Source organism: Triturus cristatus, chromosome 7 (assembly GCF_964204655.1).
Source record: "Triturus cristatus chromosome 7, aTriCri1.1, whole genome shotgun sequence".
In the NCBI taxonomy this organism is placed as follows: Eukaryota; Metazoa; Chordata; class Amphibia; order Caudata; family Salamandridae; genus Triturus; species Triturus cristatus.
In genome coordinates, this window is record NC_140590.1 from 1,133,187,753 (window position 1) to 1,133,214,336 (window position 26,584).

The 26,584-nt window shown below is 43.9% G+C and overlaps 1 long non-coding RNA gene across 1 annotated transcript in view; it reads left to right on the top strand.

The window, feature by feature from the left end:
• Positions 1-22,392, top strand: part of LOC146811236 (uncharacterized) — a 124,693-nt gene extending 102,301 nt beyond the window's left edge. The window contains exon 3 of the long non-coding RNA XR_014966700.1: positions 19,993-22,392. This is a non-coding gene — a long non-coding RNA (uncharacterized LOC146811236). The remainder of the gene's footprint in view (positions 1-19,992) is intronic.
• Positions 22,393-26,584: the final 4,192 nt, after the last annotated feature.

The window sequence follows — 26,584 nt, forward strand, 5'->3', positions numbered from 1 at the left end:
AAAAGATCCAAACCACTGCAGAGCTTTTGAGTGCACACCAGGCTCATGTAGTCTCCTTAGTATCAGGCGATGAGAGACTGTATCAAAAGCTGCAGACAGATTCAACAGGATCAAAACGGCAGCCTTCCCCCTGATCAGCTTCCGATCTAATGCTGTCCAGCACTGCCAACAAAGTGGACTCGGTACTTTTTCTGGCTCTAAAGTCTTTTTGAGTTGAATCCAGTAAGTTTATTACTTTCTAAAAAATGTGTCAGCTGGGCATTAACTAGCCTTTCAAATACTTTTGACGTATAAGGTAGTAGGGAGATTGGGCGATAGTTAGACTGGATAGAAACATCCATCCCCGCTTTCTTCGTCTCTTTCTACTTCACAAAAATGCTGTACCTTAGAAGCACAAAATGAGGAATCTACCATGGATTGCAAGGGGGAAAGTGAATGTGGAAGTGGAAAGATAGTTAAAAGCTAGGGTGATTGAGCCTGTGGAAGCCTCGGAATGGACTGTATCTCTAGTTGTGATGAGAAACCAAATGGTGAGCTGACTTGAGGTGTTTGAATGAGAACATTGTTATTGAGAGGTTTCTTCTAACCAAGCAGCAGTCGGAAGACCATCACACTCGTAATTGGGCCCTCAGAAACATCCTGAGGTGCCACATAATCTACATTTGGCAGTTCGCCAGGATTTCTGGAGACGCTTGAAAGTTGATAACCTTTCAGCAAGTCCTGCAAACTTAATCCAACTGGAGTGGCCTACAGGCACCCTCAAGGGTATTCAGACAAAATATCCCGCCAAAAAATATTGAGGAGCAGAAATATTGAGTTTTAAATATTGTGATGCACAAATTTTGTGTGCAAAAATATCGTTGACAAGAATATCGATTTAAGGTAAGTTACATCAATAGTAAAAATATCTATATTTTTTATATTGATGTTAAAAATATCTTTGTTGTTAATATCATTTACAAAAAGATCATTGATAGATTTGTATGTATTTTAGTATATATCTTAATTGTGTATGTTATAAATTGTTTAACTATTTTTAATGTTTTTTAATATGGTTTGTACATTTTTAGTTGTTTTCAAATTTAGTAGTTCATTTGTTCATGAAGTGCTGTAGGGAGTTGTGGGGTTTATCGAGGTACAGGGTGTGAAGTAAATTGATTATAATTAATAACTAAGGGGTCTATTACGATGGCGGTCGGATGTCTGCCACAGGCCCGGCGGTGGCCACCGCCGGGCCGGCAGTGGTAATCCGACCGCGATCGAAACCCGGAAAACCGCTGGTCTGATTAGGATTGCGGTGGTGACCGTGGCAGAGAGAAAATCTGACCACCGCTTTTCCGCTGGTAGCAATCCGCCTGCTGGCCTGGTGTGCGGAACTGGACCGCTACAATGCTGGTGGTGCAGGGCCAGGCTACTCCGGCACGATTAGGATGCCGGCGGTAGCCAGCCTTTCCACTGCGGTGGAACCGCCATTAAAAGGCTGGCTGAGACAGGTTCCGGGGGCTCATTGCGTGCCCCCAATGTGTTGGAGGGGTGTGGGATTACTGGGGGATACCCATGGTACCCCCTACATTTCCCTGTGCCAGGTGGCAGGCACTGTGCAGTGCCAGCCACGCAGTGCAGGGAAATGCAGGACATGCTCCTTTTGACATTGCGGCAGTGCTGCTTGCAGCAGCAACTGCCGCAATGTTAAAGCCCGTGACCGTATCGCCGCGGTTGGATTTCGACCGTGGAGCATACTAATACTAAAATCACCCTGACCGCCATCGTAATAGACCCCTAAATATGGCTTACTATTAATTTTGAATTGATAATTATTTTAATTGTGTTAATAATGTTTTTAATTATGTTACTTTTTAGGTGTGGGTTGTGGGGTTTGTAGGGGTATCTGGTGGGAAGTAATTTAATTAGAATTATTTGATAATTATGTTTTACATTATTCATTATTTAATTGATAATTATGAAAATTGTGTAATTCATGAATTTTTTTAATTAATAATTTTGGTGTGGGTTGTGGTTTTTGTAGGGATAGAGGCAGTGAAGGAAAATAATTAGAATAATTAATAATGTATGTTAATTATTAATAATGATTCAATAAATCATGTAAATTGTGTGGGTTGTTGTGGTTGTAGAGGTTAAGGGTGGGAAGTTAATTAAATATAATTAAGTATAATTAGTTAATTGTTTAATTGACAATGAATTATGTAAATTATGTAATTAAGATTCTTTTAAAATATATATTAGGTGCGCGTTGTTGGGTTTGTAGGGATAAAGGGTGGGAAGTTAATTTAATATCATTATTTTATTAGATAATTACTATTAATTGTTTAATTGGTAATTAATTATGTACAATTTATAATTATTATAATGTTACAATATATTTTAGGTGTGTGTTTACTTTTTAGAGGTATAAAGTAGAAAGTCAGTTAAGTAATAAAACATTATGTTTGTTGGTCGTTATAATTGTGAAAATGTAGTATGGTATTTTAATTATCTTATTTGTTTTAATTTAAAATATTAACATTGTAATAAATATGTAATTTGTTTCATTAAAAAATTATACTACTATTACCACTCCATACATTACTGGAGTGGTAATAGTAGGGTTTACTCCTCCCCTATCCAACTCTTTCTCTGCTGTTGCACAGACTATAGTGGGAATAGTAGATTTTACCCCTCCTGAGTACAATCCTTTCCCTACTGTTGCACAGACTGGGGTGGGAGTAGTACATTTTACTACTATGCAATTCAACATTTTCCGTACTGTTGCACAGACTGGAGTGGTAATAGTAAATGCTACCCCTCTGTCATCCAACATTTTCCCTAATTTTGCACCGACTTGAGTGGGAATAGTAAACTGTTACTACTCCCGAGTCTAACCCTTGCCCTACTGTTGAACTGACTGGAGTGGAAATAGTACATTGTATCCTTCCTGAGTCCAACGCTATCCCTACTGTTGCACCGATTGGAGTTGGAAAAGTACATTTTACACCTCTGCAAGCTAACAACTTTTCTACTATTGCACAGTGTGGAGTGGAAATAGTAAATATTACCCCTCCTGAGTCCAACCCTTTGCCTACTGTTACACAGACTGGAGTGGAAATAGTAAATTGTACCCCTCTGCAATCCAGCACTTTCCCTACTGTTGCACTGACTGGATTTGGAATAGTAAATTGTTACCCCTCCTGAGCCCAACCTTTTACCTTCTGTTGCACAGACTGGAGTGGGAATAGTACATTTTACCCCTCCTGATTCCAACGCTATCTCTACTGTTGCATCGATTAGAGTGGGAATAGTAATTTGTACCCCTACCGAGTCCAACGCTTTCCCTACTGTTTCACCGACTGGAGTGGGAAAAGTAAATTTTACCCCTCCCTAATCCAACACATTCCCTCCTGTTGGACAAACTGGAGTGGGAATAGTAAATTTCACCCCTTCTGAGTCCAGTGCTCTCCCTATGGTTGCAGAGATTGGAGTGGGAATAGTATATGGATTATTCCTACATTTTTATAGTTTTGCCTATATTCTTTAAATGTATATCATTCTGATGTTTCTGTGTATTTAACATTATCTTTTTTGTATATATTAATATTTGTGATATTTAATAAAAAATGTATTCTGTTTATTTTTTATATGTAATTAAATTGGTATGTTTTTAGACTCCAGTTTATTTGTTACAGTTCGTAATTTATTGTGTATATGGATGTGTGTGTGTGTGTGTATATATATATATATGTATATTTATATGTATATGTATATATATGTATTTAATTATGTATTTGTTAACATAATTTATAATGATTATTTTAATAATAGTTTTACATTATATGTTTAAATAAACATATATATGAGGTTTTTTTAATAAGTATAACATTTATATATAATTTAAAATTATTTAAATATATTGAAATTACATTACATTACTGTTTAATGTTAATATATTTAATATTTACTATTGTTAATTATGTTTATATTAAAACCCAATATTTTTGTGTTCATTATTAGTGCATAATGATAATTTTGTTCAATATTTTTGTTATTTACATTATTAGTGTAGGATAACGATATTTTTGTGCTCAATATTTTTCACTCCAAATTTATTTCCGACGAGTTTCGTTGTTTCGATATTTTGCCAGTGAACCTCCATCAAGAGATATCGCTCAGCTTGGAGATGATGGCATCGATGTTTGGAGAGACATTTGGATCCCTTGGGGGCAGACATTACTCATATATGAAACTTTTTGGCCGAATTGGCAGAGTCAGGGCTGTCATACTGTACGTCAACTCTTTTAAGTCAGCTACCTTAACCGGACATGATACCATTGACAATGTGCCGGTTGGGGAACACACTTGGGTTTGTAAGCTAATGAAGGCATTCAACTCTCTAAACCACTGGAGACCAGATATTCTGACCTGTGGAATGTTATTCTGGTATTAAGACTCATCATTGGTTTGTTGTCAGCCTAGATTTTGTCACACCACAACTTTGCTGGCCAAATTACACTGGCTTCCAGCTGCCCAGAGAACCCTCTTTAAAACAGGTTGTATGATCTTCAAATATCGTTATGGTAAAAATCCCATCTTTCGTGACCTCCTGAATTCAGAATTATACCCCAAGTACAATCTGAGGTCTGCGCTCCAAAGTTCAACAGGAAGAGGCTGGGTGGATCCAGGTTTTCCATACTTGCCCCCGGCTTTTGGAATTCCCTGCCCCCTAGCATCAAAGCTTGAACCTCCTATACAAGTTTTAGGTCTCTACTGAGACCTGGCTTTTCAGACAGACCTATAGCTGAGATCAGAAGTTCCTTTTGCCTTACTTGTAGCACCATGAAGCCTTCTTGGTGTACCTTGGCTTTATACATTTGCTATAACATATAACATCATGAGCTGGCAAGATAACCAGTATCTGTCATGAAAAGAGCTTTCTGCAAAACTGGCAATTTATTATGTCTAATCTCATGCAACAGTGTCTAATGTGAGTGCATTGGATATTTCATCTAAGGTTTTCACACCAGAGGGGGTCACGTTTGCCATCTCTAGAAGAACTAAGACTAATACCAGGTCAATATCTTATCCTGCATTTACTGAGAACCCTAAGTTATGTGTGGTTAGATGCGTTAAGGCATACAAGCATATGACAAAGGATATCAGACCGGCATGTGAAAGGCAACTTCTGATTGCCCTGAAGAAACTGTTTAAGGAGGTATTCTCACCTTTCATTGCCTGTGAGTATGATAGATCATGGCGGAAGCTGGTGTTGATATACCAAGGTTTGGGCCTCATTCCACAAGAGGAGCCATGGTGTCTAAGGCCATACACGTTGGTGGTAGACTACAGGACATCATGAGTGCGGCGGACTGGTCATCCGAGTCGAGTTTTACTTCAAACCCATTTCCAAGTCTGCAACTTTGAACATGTATAGTCCTGACATAGAATACAAAAATTCCTAACTAATGTAAAGGAAAATGTCAATTCTATTAAGAACAAGGAGGCGAGGATCCCACCCTGAGACATCAGGGACTGATATCCCGAGCCTCCCTATGATACTTCGCTATCAGTAAGTAATGTTAATATTTTATTTAAGTAATGCAAGTTGATATCGGTTTACCTTTGTTTTATATTTTCTCACTCATCCTGTAAAATAATTATTTCAGTAGACATACAGACAAAACAAAGAGTTCATGTAATACGTTTGTAAAGAATTGGATAACCAGGGGTTTCCTTTTTGTTTTGTATGTAATGGTCAGGAATTCGAAAAGGACAAGTGTTCAAGTTAACTTCCTCCAGTGAATAAGAGGATGAAAAAGGGACATCATACATTTGTATACATTTGACTGTGTTACGATTGGACAATGTTTGTTATGGAGACTTATCCCCCTGTGGTTAATGGAATATGTTGTTTTTACAGTTTTTTTACTTATGTTCTTTGAAGGCTGCTAATTTAATAAAGTGAAGAACGAAATGCATATTCCTCACATCCGTGTCCTTAATAGAATTGAAACCTTCTGTCTTGTTAGCTAGGAAATGATTTATTCCCATTTTTTCTACTGTAGCCTCCGAGAAAGTTCTAAAGTACAACTAGAGTGCTCACAGACTTACTTATGACAAAGGTGTGGCAGTCCTGAAGCCATCTTGATTGAATCAAACTGGTAAAACGTAAAACATTTTATTTAGAAAAGAACAAAATGAGGGTTCATTGTGTCATAGAAATTATGGTTAGCTCTGTAGAAAGCAAAATTAGGAGACATTTTAAATCAGTTCTCAAATATCTTCGAGATCTATTTTCCTAAAACATTCTGATATGCAGATTGAAACATGCACTTTCAACACCAGCAGTAGACTGCCACCTAACTCCCTGGTGATCAGCAGCTTTACCACAGTGCTCTATTGAGCAAGTAAAGTGCTACCATTCCGAATTTATGACAAAAGTGTGGCACATTTGAAAGCCATCTTGATGGAATTAAAGTGGAAAACTGAAAACATTTTCTGTTGAGCATACTGCAGTAAATAAGGACATTAGGGAGCTTCATAACAAAAAAGCCTCCTGTTATATTCTTCTCACTGATTAACATGTAATGCATGTATATTTCATATGATGCTTTGGAATACTTGCTGCTCCCTAGCAACTTGTCTTCTCTGATGCTGCTTTGGAATGTAGACAGCAGAGAGAGAGCAGTTGCAGTGGAGAGCGGCTGGTGTTTCAGGGGTTCATTCCTTGTATCTGAATAAACTAGCTTAAATCCATCGTATGTGTCCTGCCTCTTCAAAACCTCCCAGATGGCCACTAGAGGAAAAAGAGCCCACATGTAGCCTAAATATCACCCAAACATAGCCCAGGTATAGCCCAATGACAGAGGTGTGCAAACCTTTTAGTTTTTTGTGTTTTTTTGCAATTTTATATAGCGCAGATTTGACCTGAAGGTGATGGAGTGCTTCATATGAGTATCAATTACATTACACAAGAACACAATTATTTTGGTTTTCGATCCAATGATATTTAGTGAGTTTCCTTGAATTACTGGATTTTGAGCCGACGCCAAAACTCAAACCTGTTTCCCCAGTTGCAAATTTGACAGCTCTGGCCATCACACCACATCCCCTCCCCTAAGTGCAACAAATAATCAAGTGATCAATTAGATAAAAAATATATAAAGATAGTAAATAATTTAATATCACTTTGTCGCTATTTGAAAATATGTCCTCATTTTCGGTTTTTTAGAGCACAAACCATACTTTTTATGGGATAAAGACCCTCTCATGTTTCTAATTTCTAAATCGATCGCTTGATCAGTTGATTTGTAGAGCACTACTTGTCACCTGTGAGGGTATCCAGCCGCTGGCAGGGTCCAGTTGATTAACCGAATAACGAGGTCTTCAGGGACCTTTGGAACTCTGGAAGAGATGGGGAGGTCCGTAGATGAACAGGTAGGTAGAAGGAGCAACCTCCTCATCTGCTACTTTGGATGCGGGGGTGTGGGTTAGAAAAAGGAACGTGGAGCGGAGGTATCTGGCGGGCTGATGAGAATTCAGGTGGTGGTTTAAGTAGGTGGGTCTGCAGTTGTTGTAGGGCCATGGGTCAGGAGCTTGACCTGGTATCTTTTCTCTAGCATGAGCCAGTGGAGTTCCCTGAGGTAGGGAGTGATGTGAGTTCGTCTAAGGAGATCCAGGACGAGTCTGGCTGTGGCGTTCTGTATGGTATGTACTTGTTGGGAGGAGGTGAGCCGCAATCCCTTTTTAGAGAGTGTTGCTGTAGTCCATTCGGCTGAAGATGAGGGCCTTTGTGAGGGTGCACCTTGAGCTTTGGGGTTGCCATTACAATCTTTTACGAAGCGTGTAGAGGATGAAGAAGCAGGAGGAGGAGATGGCAATGACCTGAGTCGTCATGGTTAGCTTGTTGTCCAGAATGATGCCTAAGTTCCTAGCATGGTCAGTGCGGGTAGAAGTAGGCCGAATTCTGAGGCCCACCAGTATGTGTCCCATGGGGAGCTTTTGTTTCCGAAAATCAGAACCTCTGTCTTGTCCATGTTGAGCTTCAGGCAGTTGTCCTTCATCCAGTTGGTGACGTCCGTCATGCAGTTGTGGAAGTTGGCCTTGGTGTTGGTGGTGTCTTCGAAGAGGGAGAAGATGATTTGCGTGTTGTTGGTGTAGGATATTGTTAGAAATGGGGGTCTCTAGTTGGCAATGGCTGGCCACTGTCCAAGTAGGGACCCTTCTTCCTAAGTCAGAGTAAGCAGCCTACACTCTTTGACAACCCCTGCTCAACCCTGTGGTAACGTAGCACGAGCAGCTAGGCTTATCTCAGAGGCAGTGTGTGAAGCATTTATGACCATACACAGTAATATAATGAGGAACACTACAAAGGGACACCACTCAAGTAGTTATGAAAAATAGGTATTTTTATATAGACTTAATCACAAGACCAATAACAGTAAAAAATCCACAATACTATAAAAATATAATTACTTTAGAAATGCTGCAAGGAAAAATAGTTCAGGATGCACAAAATGATGTTTAGTTCAAGGCAGTGGTCTCTGCGACCCTTTTACTCACAAAGTATCTGGTTCCTGGAGCAAAGCAACAAAAATGTCGCTAAGGAGTTGTTGCGATAGATTTCCTCACGCTAGCCAGCGATGCGTTGAATCCTTACCGCAAGGGAGGATGATGCGCTGGGTTGCGGGCAGGACAAAGCGACAAACTTCTTCACGCTGATCCGGTGATGCGATAAAATCCTTGCCGCAAAGGGAGGATGATGCACCGGGCCTGTTGCGTGTGCGATCTTGCTGCGTTGACAAAGATGGCGCTCCGCGAGGGAGCGACGATCCGGATTCGATGCGGGGAAAATGGCGAACGCTCGGCGTCCGCGCTGCGATGATCCTGTTGCGATGATTTCAGATAGCGGGCGTTTTCAGGCCCGCAGACAGGTGCTGCGACGATCTTCGGATAGCGGGCGTTTTCAGGCCCGCAGACAGGTGCTGCGACGATCTTCGGGGTTAGCGAGCGCTCGGCGACAGCGGAGCGGCGATTTTTCTCACGCTCACCAGCTGCAGCGGCCCGCTAACGGAGGTTAGCGACGATTTTCAGCGCTCTCTTCTCAACAGTAGAAATAGAGGTCCTGGAACACACAGGAGCCTCACCTGCAGATAGTAATCCTCGCTGGGAGGAAACAGGAGGCTGATGGTGGAGTCTGATGTGCCTGAGACTCCAGCAGGAGGCTAGCTCTCTCCTAGCCCTTGGGTAGTTGCTGTAGTAAAAGAAATAAAAGTCCAATCAAAGTTCCTTTCCTCTTCTTGAAGTCCAGTAGTAACAGCTGCAGGCCAGTCCCAGAAACAGCACACAAGGCACAAGGACAGTCCTTCTCTTGCAGATTCCTGTAGCCACACGGACAGAGGTTCTTCTTGTTATCCAGGAGCAATACCAATTGTAGGGGTTTGTGCACAAATATTTATACCCCCAAAGTCTTTGTTCTTAGGGGTCCCAAGTCTCTGAACCCAGCCAGAACCAGTTCTGCCCAGCCCTGGAGCACTTTGTTGATCAGGCTGCATCCTTCCTTTCAGAAAGAGGGGGTCTGCCTCAGACGCACAGTGGGAGGTGGAGCCAGCATTCACCTTGCCAGGCACAGTCCTATTCAAGTGCAGGAGCTACCCCTCCCCTCACACCAAGGCAGGTCGCTCTATTCAACCCAGGTCTGACTCAGCCTGCCCTGTCCCTCCAAAACCAGACAGCCAATACACATCATAGCAGAGCAAACTGGAAGGCTTAGGCAAGAAAGTACCTATACTCTAAAAGTGGTAGTTTCAAACACAGAATATAAAAATAACCTTCACTAAAAGATGTATTTTAATATTCTGAGCTCAGGCATACTAGATTCGTTTTTCTACCATGTTCTGTGGGTCAGTTAGGACTATAGGATGTAATAGCCCAGACCTCCCATTCTGGCCTATGGCGAACAGGTAGCCTTACAGTAGTGAAAAACGAAATTGGGTGTAATTCACTACTAGGACATGCTACATACAACAGGGCATGTCCTACCTTACACATACAATGCGCCCTATCATAAGGGGGGCTTACATGATGCCAAGGGAAGGTTTTAGGGGCTGGGAAGCGGGTGCACTTCACAGCCAAGATGGCAGTTCTGGACTGCACGCAGACACTGCAGTGGCAGGTCTGAGACACACTTTACAAGCTGCTTCTGTGGGTGGCACAAACCAGTGCTGCAGGCCCACCAGCAGCATTCGGTTTACCAGCCCTGGGCACACACAGGCCACGCTACTAGGGACTAACAGGTAAACCAAATAAGCCAATCAGGGATGTACCAATTCATATGTCATCTTTACAAAGGGAGCATTCGCGCCGTGGCACTGAATGGCAGTGGCACAGCGCCCAGAGCATCTATAACCAGCAAAAACAGAGGAGATACAGCGGAAAAATGGAAGGGAGACTCACGCCAATGGTGCCAGGTCTAACAGATATGATGTCGAGTCCATGGGTTTTGGCGATGCTGGCTAGAGGTGTCACATAAGTGTTGAAGAGGGCGGTGGTGAGCAATGATCCTTGGGGTACTCCACAGAGGATTTCCTTGGATTCAGAGGTGAAGTGGGAAAGGTGGATTTCTTTGCATTCTTCCAGTGAGGAAAGAGGCGATCCTTCTGAGAGTGGCTCCCTGGATGCCTATGCTGTGCAGCCTTGTGATGAGTTTGTGGTGGGAGAACATTTCGAAGGCTGCCAAGAGATAAAAGAGGATCAGAGCTGCAGTCTTTCCTTGGCCGAGTAGGTTGGTAGTGTTGATGTCTTTGTGGTCGTTTAGATGGAAGTTGAGGTCACCGAGGAAAATGTAGTCATTGGAATCTATGGCGAGGAAGGTGATGAAGTCTGCGATGAAGTTGCAGAAGGCTGGACGTGGTCCTGGAGGATGTTTATGGGGGTGCGCATGATGGTGGTTTCCCTTTCTGTTTGGAGTTGGAAGTTGAGGTGTTCTATGGCTGGGGTGATGTGATCATTTGTAGTGGTGCATTGGATGGATTCCTTGTGTATGATGGCTATCCCTACAGAAAAACACTGAACCCCCTGCTTCAATAATGGTACTGGGGCAGGAAAAATATGTCAACCAAAACTATAAACCCTATCAACCTTTCAATTTTAATTATCATGGACACATCTCTCACAAATATACAAAGACATGTTCGACTCAGATGATTGTAATAATTCTTTCAATTCTTTATTTTACTATACAAAAATATATTCTTGTATGTGTTGTCTTTCTGTGATAAACTTTTTTTTTTAGCTGGACAATACATCTTCATTGTATTTAACACAGAATAGAAATTCATAAAAAACACATAACGTGTTCTCATTCACAGCCATACATACTATACACATTCATACATACATCACATTTTTCAAAACATATTTTCTGTAACATCGGCCTTGATGGTACGCTGCATTATCACACAAGAGTTTATCTCCAAATTCAAAAACACATGTTTCTATTTCTTTACACGTGATTCAATATGTTGTTAATAAATCATTTATCTTATTTGTTCAAAACTGGTAAAAATGTTGTACTTTCAACGTGTGTTTCGGCATCAAACGTTTCCTCAGGAACGCCACATTTTTAAGACCCCAAAATGTTTTCATATCCTCCAGAGACATAACATACAATCCTGCTAAGCCGTACATTCATAACTCATACATTGACTAACAAATGGTACACAGGTACATGCATCAAAAGAAAAACCGGTCGCAAACGGGCAGATTCTCAGAATCTGCCCCTTTGCGACCGGTATTTTTGCATTTGGGATGCATCATCCCAAATGCAAAAATCGCAATTTAAGTAATCTCTAAATTGCGATTACTTAAATTGCGATTGCATGTAAGGAATCGCAAATTGAGATTCCTTAAATGCAATGCATTAAAGTAAAAAAAATTGCGATTTCGCTAATAGGGGGCGCAAATTACCATGAAGTTGAACTTCATGGTAATTTGCAAAAACTTTGAAAAATGCACTAAAGTGCATTTTTCAAAGTTCCATTTTACACACACACATTACCCTTGGGGCATGTGTGTGTGCAAGATGTACTCATATGCAGATTTCAGGGGTGCAACAGGGTGTCCTTTTGACACCCTGGCACCCTTGAAATTGCATTCTCAATTTGCGATTCTCTAATTGAGAATCGCAAATTGAGAATGTCTTCCCATTCATTCCTATGGGCCTCTAGGCCCATAGGAATGAATGGGGAGGTATTCCTTAATTGCGACTCGCAATTTGCGAGTCGCAATTAAGGAATGTTTAGAAATCGCTATTTTTAAAGCGATTTCTACATGCATAGGCTTTTGTGATTCCTTAATTGCGATTCCTTAAAAATCGCAATTAAGAAATCGCAAAAGCCAACATTGATGCATGTGCCTGACAGTCTCAAGGTAAAAACCACTATCCTGAGAACCTTCACCGAAAGAAGGCAACTTTTGAGTAACGTGGACCAGCTCAGGAAGAGAGAAAGAGACTCCACCACGAAAGTGGTCATACGGTGTAAATAGTTAGTCCGTGCAGTGACTTGTGTTTATTGTTTACATGCTGAGCACCACCACCACCACCACATCAAAACCTGATAAGTGAGTGAAACCAATTACTACTGAGCCTACCAATCGGGTAATGGAGGCAGGAAACATTGTGTGGATCTGTCAATGGACCGAATCCTACGAAGGAAGCACCAATGCCAAAAAATCAACAAAGCGGATAAAGAATGGCACAGGGAGGTGTATGGAAAGCCAAAATAAACTATAAAATGAATGAGACTTACCATATTCTTCTTCTACCTGTAGTAATCCTCCGCAAGATTCGTGGAGGAAGAGTCCTGCCACGGTCTGTTTGGGGAGGTTTGTTCTTTGAAGAATAGTTAATTCCTTTTAGTATGATGGGATCACTGCCCCTTTAGTAGCTAATTAAACAGAATATAAATTGAATATATGATCATGTTATTTCCTCGAAAGGGTCTTCATTCAAATGTGTAATCGCAATAATCTAACAACATGGGCCATCCATGTACCCCTTATTATATTTTACCCTGAGAATGTAAACTCACTTTAAGCTTGACGTCACTTCCCTATTGTGTGGGATGAGCATATAGCTCAGTGTTACGTTTTGTCCATGGGCTCCAACTAAAATGTGAACCCTAAAGGAAACATCTTGTGATGCAGCTCATCTTTCTATTGCCACCGCGAAAATGTGAAAAATAAACAATCTGGTAATGATTACAACTTCCTTACCTAATGTTCGCACCTGTAAAGGTTCTCTCATGGGTTTGGCAGTCCGAGGGATAAAAACCATACAACTCTGAATAGAAAAATATAGCGCCACCGTGAAGCGCTAATGTCACATTCTCCCTTTTGGCTTGTGATTGAGGCTAGACTCCTATTATGACTACTATTAGAGCACCGGTCAAGACGTGTTTACTGCCATCCTGAGCAAAACAATGCGTAAAGGGTGGACCTTCTTGATGATTTTAAGTGCCTAAATGCAAACTATAGTGCCTAATTGATAAAGGGCTTCCGGGAATGACCACTGACTTAAGAACACTTCCTACTGGCTGCATAATAATCTCCTCGTGGTTACGTCAGAGCTTGGCCGACGAAGACGAGCCCATATGAATGAAGGAAGGTCCGAATCGCTATGCCCATCAGCACTTGAATCATGAGACAAAGGCAGAAAGTCGGAGTCATCGTCAAATTGTTTAGGCGAATCCGGAAGATGTCATTTCCCTTGAACGAATATCTACCTTGCATTTAAAGTCATTCTGAAGGCAGGTCGCCACTATAATTTGAGGAATTACTAACCTCAGTCAATTACTGGCTGTGTCAGTTATCTTGTGCGGGTAGGAAGGAACCTGCCAACTCTGAAGGCTCCACTTTGCCCGAACTGCATTTTGCTTTTGTTTTATACAAGGATTTGGCAGTAAAATGCACATTTTCAAAATCAGGACTTTTTGATTGTGGAGATTTTTGTTGTAACCTGGTACTGCCAGCATGTAAGCTCAAGGCCGATAAATCTTTTATATTTTTGCCAATGTCTTGCACAATAGCTTCCATAGAAGCATTAACAGCATGAGTAACAGAATTATTAATAAAAGTCTTTAGATTTTCTTGAAATATTTGATCATTTTCATTCATTTCCTCAACCTCAAAGGGGTCAGTCATTGTGCAGGCAAACCTTTTTTAATAAGAATAATATTCGTCACTGAATAGACTGAAGCAGATATTGAAGAAAATGACAGTAATTTTAATAATATATAATAGAAAAACAACAATGACCCTGGCCCTTCCCCACGGGGGGATAAAAGGACAGAGCTACTAACAGGTGTCCCAGGGGGGGGGGGGGTGCACCTCACACATTAGAGTTAGCGGCTGGGCTTCCCCAAGACAAGCAACTGGCGCCAGTCAGCAGGGAAGGTTGGTCTCAGGCGCAGGAAGGATTCTCACCTCTCCAGGCCAGGCCCAGAAACTTCAAAAGCGGTTTACTACACCCTGGGCAGGAGGAAGGGGATTGCAAGGGTATATAAATCCGCACCGCCTTATTGGAACTCACTTTTGGGTTTTAGCGACACAACATGAATGCCTGTGGCGGTACCTACGGGTCGGCTATCCTAAATATTAGTGGATCGTTCGCTGCCATTTCACCCCAACTGCCCCTGCCCCCCCGGATTGCAGAAGGAACCATGTCCACCATGCCCCAGAAAAACCAGGACAAATCCTGCAGATGGTACAATGCTGGTAACTTCAGCTAGAGTGGTACATGCAGGTTCCAACATATTTGCGCCATCTGTGTGGCAGGTCACCCTTTGCTTGCCATAAAACCTCAAAACAGAGGGAGCATGTGTGCCCCTCTCCCAGCCCAGTATTAGGCAAACTCTCCCAATTAAAGGGCCAACATCTAGCAGGACTGACTTACTCAATGCACAGGCAGAGGTGTGGCGCCGCGGCCAGGGTGACTGCCTCCGGAATCTGGGGTTCACGGTTCGATCGCCGGCGGCAGATTAGTCCAGCACTATGTGACTCTGGGCAATAGCTTGCTTAATCTTCCCGACGGCCCCCAGCGCCTAGAGACCCTTACGGGTAATTGTTCGCGCTTTACAAATGTGGATTATTATTATAATGCCCTCCTCAACCTATACCCCAAGACATCAGGGAGGGAACTTTTGTTTACAGGTTTCAAAGTAGGATTTCTCATCCCTTACCTCGGGCCCTTGGCAATCAGGCGAGCAAGTAACCTATATTCCGCTAAGGAACTGCCTGCAATGGTGGTGGAAAATATCCCAAAAGAGGTGGACTTGGGCAGAACAGCAGGTCCCTTTCTCACCTCCTTCTGCATAACTTCTTTTTGTCCCCCCTCGGTGTTGTACCGAAAAAGAAGAAGGGAAAGTTCCTCCTCATACATTACCTGTGTTACTCCCGCAGGAACTCAGTAAAAGATTGGCCTAATCCAAACTCTCGCTCAGTTTTATATGCCTCCTTCAATGAGACGTTGAAGCTAGTAAGGGTATCTGGGAAAGGGGCCCTTCTGTCTAGGTTGGACATTGAGTCAGCCTTCAGGCTACTGTTGGTTCACCCTGACATCTACCACCTCTTAGGAGTCCAGTTTAACAACAAAGTTTACTGCAATGCATGCCCATGCTTTATATATCCTGCTCCATATTCAAAAAGTTCGCCTCTTTCTTTGAATGAGCAACACACCAGTCAGAGGCCACAGGAGGAAAGGTCTGCTACTTAGATAATTTTCTTTTTGTGGGCATAAGTGGTACCACCGACTGCAGTGTTGCTCTTGATGCTTTTTCGGCTTTGACAATATCCTTTGGAGTTCCTTTGGCCCCGACAAGGCGGAAGGTCCCACAACCTGGCTGACTTCCTAGAAATCAAGATTGATGCTGATAAAGGCCTGTTTCAGCTGCCAAAGGACAAGGGAGAATCTTTCCCCGAAGCCATTCAGGTGGTGTTATCGAAGAAATGGGCCCAAATAAAGGCATTACAGGAACTGATAGGTAAACTCAATTTTGCTGCCTGGATCATTCCAGCAGGTAGAGTGTTCTCCAGGTGCTTCTATCAACCAACTGCAAGCACAACACTGAAACGCCATTTCATCAGACTAGGTGCAGGCCTTAAGGAGGACCTTTGAATGTTGATGACTTTCTTGACATAGTTTTATGGATTCTGTTAATGGCAATCCCCTTTGATGTCCAGACAACAAGCACATCTGTTTACGGATGCCTCCGGCAGTAGGGGCTTTTTGAGCCTTTCTGGGAACTATGTGGTGTGCGAACAAATGACCTGCTTCCTGGCACGCACACAACAGAACCAAGGACATAACTGTCCTTGAGCTCCTCCCTATCTTAATTGCCCCTACGTTTGGCCCAACAGATTGTCCAACCGCAGGCTTATCATTTGGTCTGACAACATGGCTGTAATACCTTCACAATCTGCATCATGTCCCGTTGTCCTGGGCTTACTCAGGAACCCAACCCCGTGTAGCTTGCAGTTGAACACTGACATCAGCTCTAGGCATGTGGAGGAGGTTAAAAACAAGGATGCTGATGCTCTCTCTCATTGCCAGATGGACAGATTCAGAATAGAGAAGCCAGCGACAGACACTTGCATGATCCCATTCGACTCAGAGCTGTGGAAGTTGGTTTGATGGAGGAGAGACTCCAGGACATGGCTCTGGCCCCAAGCACACGCTGTAGTTACCAACAGTGTTACCAAAAGTTCTTAGCACTGTGTCAGGAGTCAGCTGACGACGGGAGAACTGGTTGGCCTCCCGACGCGATTAACGGCGGATTGTTACCTTACATGCAGGCAGGAGTGGAGCCCTTTAAGGAATCTCCTTCGGAGGACTCCCGGAGGCGTGGCCTGTGACGTCTTCATGGACCATCCAATCGAGCGTGAGAGCGGTCGGAACAAGAGAGGCGAGCCCCCACACGTATGCGGAAGAGGAATCCCAACCGAGAGCAGAGTCGGAGGCATGGAGATTGGAGAACCCGGACGAGCGGAGAGGAACCGAGAGAGGAAGCGCTGTCCTTGAAGAAGACGTGAAGCCAGGAGGCCAACGAGACCGTGCTCCGCGCCGCCATCCTCCAGGAGGAAGGTGGCTTGACAAGGTACGGGCGAAGCTGCAAGGGTTTCCAGGGCACGGGTAGGGGGAGGTGACAAACGAGAGGGAGGTCACGATAGGGATCGCACGGTGTCGGTGTTTGTGGTGGTGACTCATCCCTCACTCCCCGCTCCCTTTTATGAGGAAGGAAGTCGCTTCCCCACTGACCCCATTTTCATTTCTTTTGCCTTTTGGGTTTTTGGCCGTGTTAACCGAGACAAGCTTTGGAGACAATACTCCCGGTACCTGAACCACAGACTGGTGGAGAAACCAGGACGGCCTTACATCCCTCGTTTTCCTGGTGACAAGGAGACAATTCCCAGAAAGCCCCGACTAAAGGAGGACCCGAGTACATAAGAGACTGATTACAAAGTCAAATAAAGATTTGTTTTCCCTTCCACCTTGGTATCTTTATTGCCTAGTATCGTTCTGGACAGTAACCCGTCACACACTGGTACCTGGGAGGATGCCTGAGCCTCACAGCTGTGGTGAGGGAAGGGTAAAGTTTTTGATCCTGTGGGCCAAGGACATGGGAAAATACCTGGCAGCCATAGCGTACCACCACAAACTCCAGGGAAAGCCTGATCCCACTAAACATTTTCTACCACACCAAGTGTGGAAAGGCAGGACTAGAACCGAGCCTGAGGTCAGAGACAACCGAGCCATGATAGACTTCACCTCAATACTGCGAATTTTAGAACAGACATCTGCAACATGCAACTCACAATATGAGACCATCGTCTTCTAGCCTGCATTTACAATGGCATTTTTGGGGCTTTCTGGGCATCAGAGCTGGTGGCTTGTTCGAGGACCAACTACAGCTTCAGGACCTTGGGTATGAAAGACATTTGAAGGAGTAACCTTTCCATCAAGCCACTTGTGTGCAACACAAAAACTGATCAACAAGGCAAGGGGAGGGTTGCGACTTAACACTGACTAAGGGCTGATGACCGTTAGTGCCCTCTAACACTGTAAGGCCCATATGTATGAAGACATTTTGCATTTCCTAATGGTGTGAATCGTAATTTCGGGCCATTGGCAAATGCAAAATGCCACTTCGTAATTTTTTAAAGGCATTTGAGGCGGTGCAAAATTCAATTCCTACTTAGTAGAAATCCCATTTTGGTAATCGCAAAATAGGAAATTGCAAACAACAATTATCAAAATGTAGATCACAAACCGCATGTACAACCGATTTCCTAATTGTAACTAGTCGCAAAATGGCCATTTGGGAAATGCCATTACCATTGAATAGGATCAGGTGTTAACCAGGTGCAAACTATAAAAAGGTACCCAAAATGCATGAGGCTCCTGCACAATAATGGCTTTGTACTTTCTGGGAAGGAGAATAATGATTTTGGCTGTGAGGCAGACAAGGACGAGGAGACAGGAGAGAATATTTAGGGTGAAGGTCACCCTGTTTGGACAGACAGAGGATGAGATTCATGAGAGGTACAGACTAAGTAGTTAGGTAGGTGATACTTGATTTAATTGCTGAATTACAACCTCAGCTACAGGCCCCAACTCTCAGAAGCAATGCAATCCCACCACATGCACAGTTATTGTGTTGCCTCCACCTCTTAGCCTCTGGCAGTTACCAGGGGTTCATTACAGTGGCGGTGGGGGGGGGGGGGGCAGGGGGGGGGTGTCACAAAGTGCCTGGGCCAGGTTCCTTTGCAGATTTCTGGACATCATGGTGAGCAAAGTCAACCAATATATATAATTCCCCAATACCCCCCAATTATTGCAACAAACCAAATTGATGTTCTACAACGTAGCACAGTTCCTCAATGTCATTGGCTGTGTTCATGACACACATATTGCCATATGTCCCCCCTCAGCAAATAAATACATACATAGGAACAGGAAAAGCTCACACTCACTCAATGTGCAGGTAGCGTGTGATGCCTCCTATGTCATAACAGACCTTGTGGCAAGATTCGCAGGCAGCACCAATGACTCATTCATGTTCCGCCAGAGTGGAATACATAACTGATTTGCACATGGTGAATTTGGCGATGGTTTCCTACTAGGTAAGCGAATCGCAGACTCAATGCGTACAGTGGCCAGGACGGTATGTGTAATGTGACCTAATGGTGTACCTTCTTCTGTTCTTAAGGTGACAGTGCATACGCCTTACTTCCCTGGATTCTCACACCATATGTGACTCCATGAACAAGAAGTGTTTGTAATTGTTGGTGCATAACTGAGTGACCATCTTTTATTCAGGTTGCTACAACATTGTTGCAAACAAGAATCAACTGCATCCTTGTGGATGTTATATTGTTTAAAGAATAACAACAAAGCACATAATGGCAAACAAAACAAAGGCAACTCATTCCAGTGAGTGTATAGTGAGTGAAATTTTACTTTCTCTGGGGTTCGGTGCTTTGTCAGCAACACTGGGCTGTGTGACTGTTGACAAGTCATTGCCAGAAGTGTGGCTGTGTGAACGTCTGGTACTTCATGCCTCTTGAAGTAATATGCCACTGGGGCTAAAGCCCTCTTCGCTCTTATGTGGGGCTGGGATGTTGGGGATGCAGAGGTTGTGGGTCTGGATGTTCTCTAGTCCTGTGGTGACTTGCACTAGCCCATGTGCAATGTTCTGACAGCAGTGTGCCATGTCGGTGTGAATATTCAGTCTGCCTTGCCAGCATTGTTGTTGCGACTGCCAGGCGGTTGATGAACCGGGTGAAGGTTGCAAACCTTGCCAGGTACTGCCTGTGCCTCTGTTTCTGCACAAGGTGCTCCCTCTCCATTGTTGCTAGCCACCGTTCTTGCCCTTTCTCCATGTTCTTCAGTGACTCAGACATACGTTGCAGTTGCTTACTGACTGTGTGTATCTGTTTTGTCTGCAGGCGCTCTGTGAAAATGATTGACCTCTCCAAGCCACCATACTCAAGATGTGCATCCAACATGTCATCTGTCACAGTCTCTGGACGGCCTGCTGAGGTGTGGCCTCTGCCCTTTCTCTGTGTCATGGTCTCTGATGTTGTGGGATCCCTGCTCTGCAAATCTGTCTCATCGCTGTCCTCAAACTCTGGCAGTGGTGAGCTGTTGGCTATCTTGCCAGTTGGATTTGGGGTGATGGGCTGAGGGGATGATGGTGTCATGTCCTCAATAACCATATCACTGCCAGTAGCCCCTTTGGCTGCCATGGTTCCTGTCATGTCCGGGCTGTGATCTGTGGAAATGCATGTATATTGTTAGTATAAATAAATGGTTATGGTTTGTCCACAATGTTGTTGTGACTCTGCTTCATGTGTATGTGACATGTTTATGTTGTACAGATATGTTTGGTATGGCCATCAGCACACAGTACAGCAAGCAAATGATGTGTATTACAACTCCTATGATGCAGTGCCTATGTGAGCCAAACACCTCTATGGGGTTATTCATTCTGTGATGTATGACTTATGGATTAGCTTACATTATGTTATTTTAGGTACATAAAGGGAAGATGACATACCTTGGGTGGTGCCTGCTGGATTGTACATTTCGATTTTAGCTACTAGCGCCACACTCTCGAGTTCCAGAGTCCCTTCAAAGTGCATCTCCATGGAAATCGGATGGGGGTGTTGTAAGGGCCGTCTGCCTGTTCCACGTCCCTCTCTCATGCTGCTGCCCACCTTCTCCTTCAAATGGAATCCCAGGTCGGACCACCTCTTGCGCATCTCTGGGGTGGTCTCTGAGTTGACCTTCTCCAGGATGCTGGTCCAGATGCAGGTTTTTTCGGACTCAGGTGCTGTGAAGGATGCCTTCCCAAACAGTTGGTCCATGTGGGAGGCACATTCCTCTGTCAGGCCCTCCTGCTTCTTCTCAGAGAATTTAGCATTTCTCTTCCTACTCCCTGAGTCCTTGTTCCCCTTTTCTGCAGCTGTAGTCTTCTCTAGGCATGGGGTGATGCACAGGCAGCAGTGATGCAAGGGCACCCCGTGCTTCCAGTACCTTCCTAGGACCTTGACTTGTGGCCACACCCTGTATTTCTAAACTTCCTGGTATGACATCATCATTCTGCAGCCAGAAATCTCAGTTTCCTACTTGTGAATCCTTAGGAATCGCTATTGTGGAATCGGCGGTTACATACATACCGTTTTGCGAATCCCAAATAGTTATTTCTATAGATTTGCAATTTGGAAATCGCAAATCAGGAAGTTCGAACATATGGCACTTGGCTTACTATTTGGAGGTGTGGGGCAATAGAGATGGCTACCTGATTATCCAAAAAGACGGGTACCCATGTACTAGGTAAGCCTTTACTCTCAAAATTAGGCCGATTTGCATCCTATCTGCCATACTTGCCTAGTAATCCTAATTAAGAGAATGTTACTGTCCCTTGTAGACCCATGACGGCCGCATTGACAGTAATTAATTTACTCCATCACCACGCTGTGATTTTGGTGAGTAGGGTCACTGACCCCATTGTTCTAATAACATTAAGCATTATTATGTATTCCACCATTGTTTCTGTTGAATAGAGTTATTAACCCTATTCCCGAATGATATTGAGTATGACTTGTATTTAATGCCATCCGTTTACTGAATAGGATCTACGGTAACCTTGGGTTACTTTTGTTGTGGAATATTGCCTGACTACAAACAGAGCCTTTTCAACCAAAGGGTAAGTAATCCCAAGGGCACCTTATTAACTAACTCACGCCATAATTTTTACACCAAACTCTGGTGTTTGTATAAATGTTTTACCCCTGTCTTTGGTAGGAATTAAGTTGCCATTGGCTACAACCAAGAAGTTACCGAGAACTGCAATAGAAAGCCTGTTTCTTTCCACCTCAGGCACTTTCATAGTGCGTTGGGTAAGCTAGTCCTCCCTTTTCACCCACAGCCCACAGTTTTTAATTTTTAAATATCCATCACATTAACACCATGTCCTACTTCCAGTCCCCAGAATCCCCATCCTGAAGAGACCCTGTACCACGAATGGGTCGAAGCGTCGTCGTAAACTACAAAGGGAGAGCCCCAACAAACTAGAAGAGTTTTCTATGAACAAATGTCTATATCAGATATCCAAAGGGCTCCCCTTTAGATTCCAATAACCATCGCTTTCTTCTTTAGCACTACATATATTACATTGTTTTGGTTATGGTCACTTCACTGGGGCCACAAAGTCACGTCCAAATGTGAAAATGTATGTCATGTAAAATACACATCAGAATTTGTTTATATGTCTTTTTACTCCGAGGATACTGTCTATGCAAAATAAATAATACTCACTTCGACAGAAGTGAATACAGCAAAAATAGTTTTTCTGTGTGTTGTCTTCAACGTGATACTACCTAATTTATATATGGTTTGATTTTTTATTATATGCTGTTTTTTGCTTGAATCACGCAAGAAATATAACCCCTTGCACAAAAATCTATTAATTGGATTAAATGAGTTCCTTGTGAACATTGTTTCTTCTTGAATAGCAATACCTAGTTCGCAAGGACATTCAGGTTGCTCTTGTTTTTTGTGATAACCGAAAGTGAAGTGGCACGGGGTGTGCCTGACAGGATGAAGCACGACTACCGGAAGTGGAGGGCCACCCAGCATGACTTAGTAACTGAAGACATATGAATTTGTCGGTGTGTAGACTATGACCACAGTGTGTTGGTTTGTCACGAATGATTAAGCATGGCTACTGTACGGTCCCACCTTCACAATCACTTGGGGCACCTGATTGGATTAAGTATTGGATGGTACCGGTACAGTGGTCAGCCAATAGAGAAAGGAGTGCCTGGCAAGGAACGTTCATGGAATGGAAATAGTACAAGCTATCTTCTATTTAAATGCAAAGTTAAGGGCCTTGTAAGGATCGCCTGTAAGGGAAAGCAGCCAATAAACTGTGGCCTTTACTCTTCCAAACAAACAGGTGTGGTCTCCTTTATTGGGCCATGGGTGTGCCTCAGTCTCAGGTTACCACTGCTATGTTGGTAGGGCTTTTTTGCAGCCTGGAGCGGGCATATAAGAAATGTCTCACAGAGTGGGAATGACCTTAAACCCCACTCGCAGGTCTTGAAGAGGCTCTGGAGCCAGTAGCACAACGAGATAATAGGGGCCTGGACTGAGTAAAGAGCGCTGTCACACCCAGCCAACAGCCTGGTGAGATGAGAGGGCAAGGCATGAAATGCCAGCGTGCGCCTCGAGCACATTGAAAGCCCTGCCCGAGAGAGCGGACCCTGCAAGTCAGCACACAAAGGAGAGTCGCATGCTGAACTCGGGGAAAAGCTGCTTGCAAAAGCAAACTACACAGAGTAAACAATACTAAATAATTTCAAAAAGGACCTATCCGACTGTGGCAGTAGCAAGAAAGAGGACACATATATGATGTATTAACGGAGCACCTGTATGAGCTCCCATTGGCAGGGCTTTAAGTGGGATGAAAAAACTGGGGGGTCTCTCAAGGGGGCGTGGCCAATGTAATTAAGGGCGTCTTAAAAACAATACTTGAAAATCTGTGTTTAGCATAGTGTGTATTTTGCTGTTCTGTCATTGCATCCAGATATGATACAACAAGTAACATCTAGGGTGACCAACTGGCATAGGTGCAAATTCAGGACGGTGAGTGTAAAAATTCAGGACAAACGGACAAAATTCGGGACAAAAATTCAGGACAAAAGGTCAAAATTCAGGACAAAACTTTGGGACAAAAGGTAAGTTTTACAGACACATCAGAGGTGGTCGCGCAATAGTATATAAGTAAGTAAATAGACAACCACCTAAGTACAAGTCAAAATGAGTTTATATTAAGTTGAGACAATCGTGCACTTCATGGTTTTTCAGTATGGCTGCAGCTTGCTACCTTAGACGATTCAAAACTCGCATCTCACCCCAGCAGGTACATTGGTCACCAGACAATGGTGAACCACACCTGAATATAAGTGAGGGCGCTTTTATTGTTGATTGAAAACTACTGGATATGCAAGGAACTTTGCAGTGCCAGCCCCCAGTAACAAAAAAGCCCCCTCCCCCCTGCTTTCCAGCCTCCCAGCGAAACACCCAATGCCCAGTCCGGCCAGTCCGTTCTTGCTACCATCCTCCAATGGTGCCCCTCATCTTCACTTAGACCGTCTCTCATGCCTATTTAATTTCTTTTATAGTGATATTCATCCCAAGTATGAGTGAGTTACATCACACACACATTATATAGAGACAATAACTCATATTAACGTGAAAGTCAATGTATAGGAAATGTTACTTAAGATAATGGGTGCTACAAGGAGTAATAATTCTTTTATCTATCATTCAGCCTTTCACCATTCATTCTGTCCTTCCATCTGTGTGCCCATCTATATCCAAACAAATTCAACCATTTGCAAACCTATCCACCATATTCTTCCATCCACCCTTTCACGCATCCATCCCTCCTTTCACACACCCATCCACCCTTTTACCCATCCATCTACACTTCCACCCATTCATCCATCTATTTACCTTTTCTCTCATCCATTCTTCCACTCATTCACTCATCCATCCATCCTTTCTTTCATTATATATCCATTCACCCTTTCAGTAATCCATCCAGCCATTCACACATTCCTTCACTTATTTACTCACCCACCTTTTCACATTATGAGCTGAGCCTTTGAGCAGAGTTGCAGACAGAAGAGGCCCATCAAGAACTTCACCTTGCTGTAGTTCCTAAAGCAAGGGGTTGGGTGTGGTGGGGTGGGGAAGAGTTCACTATGCTCCTTCCCATAGGCAAACTGAAAACGTAGAAGTCATGAGTCATGCATGATGCACAGTGCCAGGATGTGAGGTGACTGTGACATGGTGTTGTTTCCAGGGCCTAAAGTGGGGTTAAAAAACTGGGGGTCTCTTCAAAGGGAGTATTCAATGTAATTAAGGACGTGGCTTAAAACACCTAAGCTCAAAATCTGCGCTTAGCATAGTGTTCCGCCCGACTGGTATTATGTTGTTTCTGTCATTGCATCCAGATATATAATACAGCAAGTATCATTACACCAACAACAAGCCAGGACTATTGGCTTTGTCAATGATTGTTAGTTGCTTAAAATAAAAAAGCAGCAACCATGGTTTTGTTGAATATAATGTTGAAAATACTTAAGTTCTAAAATGATGAGACTGAAAGAAGGATAACCTGTTCTTTTAAACTTGTATTACAGGCTTCTTTATATAAACTGTTTTTTAACGTTGCAGCATTGGCGTTTTACCTTTTATCTAACAGAATGCCCTGCTGTACACTGAGGCAGGAGGAGGCCACCACATGCTTTAACATCCCAGACTGCCCCATTGTCATTCTGTATGTGGCAATTACCCGGCATACGGGATGACAATGGGCAGGTGGGGCTGCTCTTGTGCTCCAGGAGGAGTGCAAGGTGGCCCCATCAGGGGGGGGTGAGGCCTCTCACAGGGGAGCAGTGCTGCTCCCTGTGATGGCCAAAATTACGGACAAAAGGTGTCCGTAAAAGGGATCCTCACGGACAACGGACGTGAGGTACAAATTACGGACGGTCCGTGAAATTTACGGACGATTGGTCACCCTAATAACATCATACCTACAAGTCTGGACTATTGGCTTTGTCAATGGTTGTTAGTTGCTTAAGCTAAATAAGCAGCAACTATGGCTTGTATAGAATGTTGAAAAAGCTTACAATTAAATCCCTAGTGACACCACGACAATGTTGCTGCTCCTTAGTTTCAAAAAGCGAAGGGAAATCCAGAGAGAAAATGACTCTTTAAAGCATGGGTACTCACAAACTTTCTCTCGGGGGCCAAATTTACAGTGTGGTTTGTGGCCGAGGGCCGCACCGGTGGGGCAGGGTCAGAGGGGGAGGGGCAGGGCTAAGGCAAAAAAAACAATTGTGACCATGAGGTTGAACACAGGTCCCTGCAGCAGACGCCTTTGTCCACTGAGCCACCAGACCCGGCATACACACATCTCTCTCTCTCTCCCCTTCTCTCACCCTCCCTCCATCTCCCTCCCTCTGTCTCCCTCCCTCCCTCCGTCTGTCTCCCTCCCTCTCTTTCTCTGTCTCTCTCCCTCCCTGTCTCCCTCCCTCTGTCTCCCTCCCAGTCTCCCTCTCCCTCCCTCCGTCTGTCTCCCTCCGTCTGTCTCCCTCCGTCGCCCTCCCTCCGTCGGCCTCCCTCCGTCGACCTCCCTGTCGACCTCCTCCCTCTGTCTCCCTCTCTCTCTCTGTCTCCCTCTCTCTCTCTGTCTCCCTCTCTCTCTCTGTCTCCCTCTGTTTCCGTTCCTCTGTCTCCTTCTGTCTCCGTCCCTCTGTCTCCCTCCCTCTGTCTCTCTCTCTCTTTCTCCCTCCCTCTATCTCCCTCCCTGTCTCTCTCCCTCCCTCTCCCTCCCTCTGCCTTCCTCCCTTCGTCTCCCTCCCTCTGTCTCCTTTCGTCTCCCTCCCTCTGTCTCCCTCCGTCTCCCTCCCTCTGTCTCCCTCCCAGTCTCCCACTCCCTCCCTCCCTCTGTCTCCCTCCCTC